Genomic DNA, 3446 nt, shown 5'->3' with positions numbered 1-3446 from the left:
ACAAAACATAATATAAAATTGGTCTTGAAAAGAATAAAGATAGTTGTTACTACTGGCAAAAATAAAAAAGTCAAATCTGTAATTATTTCAAGGTATATTTTTCATAATAGCAAAAAAAAAAAACCAAAAACACTGTAAACAATCCAAATGCCTAACCTTTGGGGTACTGTCATACATTCACCTGAAAGAATATAGAGCCATTAAAACAATAAATATACGATAGTGTCAACACAGGGAAAACGTGCAGGAATAAAAAGAACAAAGACACACACATTCATTGATTGCTGCCTTGGAAAGTCATGTTTAGACAGTGATAAGAATTAAAATAACAGAGGTCGATCCTTTCAAGCAAAAGGATCCTTTGTGGTCAGGGGAGATATGAGGTGTAAGTCTCCATAGAAAGCTTTTTTATTGTTTTGCTTTTAATAGCAAATTGAGTGGATATGGCCTCTGGTAGGGACAGTGAAACCACATTTTCCCCAGGATTCAAGCCTTCAGGGCTGCCTCAGGCAAAAGAGGAACACAGAAGTAAATTTATGCTCCAGCCCTCGCTTCACCCTACCTAGGGCTCCTCTCTTTCTATCTCTGTCTCCATCTCTCTATCTCTCTCTATGTATCTCTCTATCTCTTTCCAAAGACCAAGTTCATTAGGTCCATTCACTCAGGTCTTGCCCTCTGCTCCTTGACTGGTAGCCAATGTGGATGACTTAACCTCTGCTCACATATAATCAGTTGGGATACACCAGAACATTATCCTTCTTAGAAAATATTTTTCTTTCTATATGAAATTATTTTTGACTCTCCCTCTCCTTCAATTTAAAAAGTAACAGGCACCTATTTTAACAAATATATAAAGTGTACAGATTATATTGGGCAACACTGTGTTGTATTTGGGGGCCTGCCACGTTCACAGCCATTCCTAGGCGCCTGTTCCTTACCCATGGCTGGCCATGCCGTGTATCCTGTGGCTCTGACCCCCAACCCCCAAGACCAGCCACAGCTGGCTGGACCAGGGTAGATACCTGACTTGAGGGCAGCCAAACCCTGGGCTGGCCAGGGTCTATGGGGTGGACTCCTCCAAAAATCTTACCCTAGTTTCACTGTGACTCACTGAGCCCATCAAGTCCTCTCTTGGGGAGTAAATGTGAGGCATACGGGAGCGGAAAGTGGGTAGGTAGGAGGAGCGTTAGTCTAAGGACATGCAGAGAGAAGGAAGGAAGCAAAGGGTGGAAGAAGCAGGACTCGTGCACGAACAAGAGGCACAGAGGAGAATAAAGGGAAACAGAGTGTAGCTGGTGGTAGGAGGAGGCAGAAAGACACTGAGGCCTAGCTTCATGAAGGAAGGGGCCACGTCTGCATTGTGCCTGGAGAGAAACAGGGCCTGGCACACGGAAGTCATGCAATGGGAGTCTGGACTGGCTGACAGGGAGGATGAGAAACACGGACAGGGAGGGGAGGAAGGAGGTCTGAGGAAGCAAGCTGGCACCTCTGCAGAGCTCGGGGTGGGTGACTGCCTCCATCTTCCCCACGTGGCCCCCATTCCAGTCTCCCGTGCAGGCTGGATTCCTGTCTTCCTCGTCGCCCCACAGTTCCTTACAGTAAATCTCATTCTTCCCATTCTTAAAATCTCAGAGAGTCCAACAGAGAAATATAAAACAAAGAACAAAACAAAAAGTCCTCCACGAGCTGGAGATAATCATCCTGAAAACAGATTTCGTGTTCTGTTATTTTTATACTAAACAAGTGAAGTATTTCCATACCATAAACTATCCTTTGAAAACATGGTTTCGGTGGCTGCACTTTGTCCCTTCACTCTAAGGAGTATTAGGTGTTAGATGTTAGACACTGAGGTTATTTCTGAAAGCTTGCGGCACGAATAATGCCCTGCTGTCCATGCAAAGACTGTGCGTGAGTGCTTGCAGCAGCTCTATTCCCAGTGTCCGCCAAACATTGCAAGCAGCCCAAATGCACAACAACAAGCTCTGGTACATCCACACGCTGGGATGCGACTCAGCAGCACAAAGCGGCAAACCACTGATGGACACAAAACTGTGGATACACGTCCGAAACGCTCTGCTAAGTGGAAGTAGCCAGACAGAAAAGGCTACACACGTGTGGGATTCCACGTAGTCAACCTTGATGGAAAGATAAAACTATAGGATGAAAAGCCCATCAGTGCTTGCCAGGGACTGGGGCTTGCAGTAGGGACCTGGTGAGGACAAAGGGCAGCCTAAGTGAACTTCTTGGAAAGATGGAAAAATAGTTGATAGCACTAGTTTGGAGAAGGAAAGGGCAACCCACTCCAGTGTTCTTGCCTGGAGAATCCCAGGGACGGGGGAGCCTGGTGGGCTGCCGTCTATGGGGTCACACAGAGTCGGACATGACTGAAGTGACTTAGAAGCAGTGTTTACACCACTATATACCTTGACATAGTTCAGCCAGCTGTACACCTGCTGCTGCTGCTGCTAAGTCGCTTCAGTCGTGTCCGACTCTGTGTGACCCCATAGACGGCAGCCCACCAGGCTCCTCCGTCCATGGGACTTTCCAGGCAAGAGTACTGGAGTGGGGTGCCATTACCTTCTCCAGCTGTACACCTAGTAAGAGTAAATTTTATGGTATGTAAATGATGGAAAGTGAAGTTGCTCAGTCATGTCCGACTCTTTGAGACCCCATGGACTGTAGCCCACTAGGCTCCTCCATCCATGGAATTTTCTAGGCAAGAGTACTGGAGTGGGTTGCCATTTCCTTCTCCAGGGGATCTTCCCCACCCAGGGATTGAACCCGGGTCTCCTGTATTGTGGGCAGACACTTTACCATCTTAGCCACCATGGAATCCCCCAATAAATAAATAAATAAATGATACCCCCAATAAATATGACCCCCCTCCCCCAAAAGTAATACTGTCATGCAGTAAGTCCCTTTTACATGTCTCCTTTTGAATATCTATGAGTATATCCTTTGGATAAATTTCCAGAAGCAGAATCACTGGATCAAAGTGTATGCACAGTGTAAGCACAGTTAATTAAAAACTAAATTTAAATAGCCACCTGAGGCTAGCAGCTACCCTGTTGGCCTGCACAAGTCTAGAACACAACTGACTGACCCCTGACTGCAGGAGCAGTGGTGGCCAGCGTCCAGTCAGCCTGACCACAGGGCCGAGGCCTGATTACTCTCTGCCTCATACTCCAGGGTCAGGACCCAGGGTCCCGTCTGCTCCTGGTACTGGAGTTGGAGTACCTGACTCTGTCCCCTCCCTTGATTCTCTCCCCCTTGCTCCTGGGTGCCTGCCCTGCTCGCCACAGCCCTCTGGGCACTGGGCGCTTGGTGCCTAGGCAGCTTGGATGCCAGGCCTTTGGGTACTGTCCTCTATTCACCCGCATCTGCCTCCAGCCCCCTTAGGCTAGCTGTCTTCCTACCTGTCTGGGCTTCTGCCTCATTCACTGCTG

The sequence above is a fragment of the Bubalus kerabau genome, chromosome 2, assembly GCF_029407905.1.
Source record: "Bubalus kerabau isolate K-KA32 ecotype Philippines breed swamp buffalo chromosome 2, PCC_UOA_SB_1v2, whole genome shotgun sequence".
NCBI lineage: Eukaryota > Metazoa > Chordata > Mammalia > Artiodactyla > Bovidae > Bubalus > Bubalus kerabau.
This window is presented reverse-complemented; position numbering follows the sequence as displayed.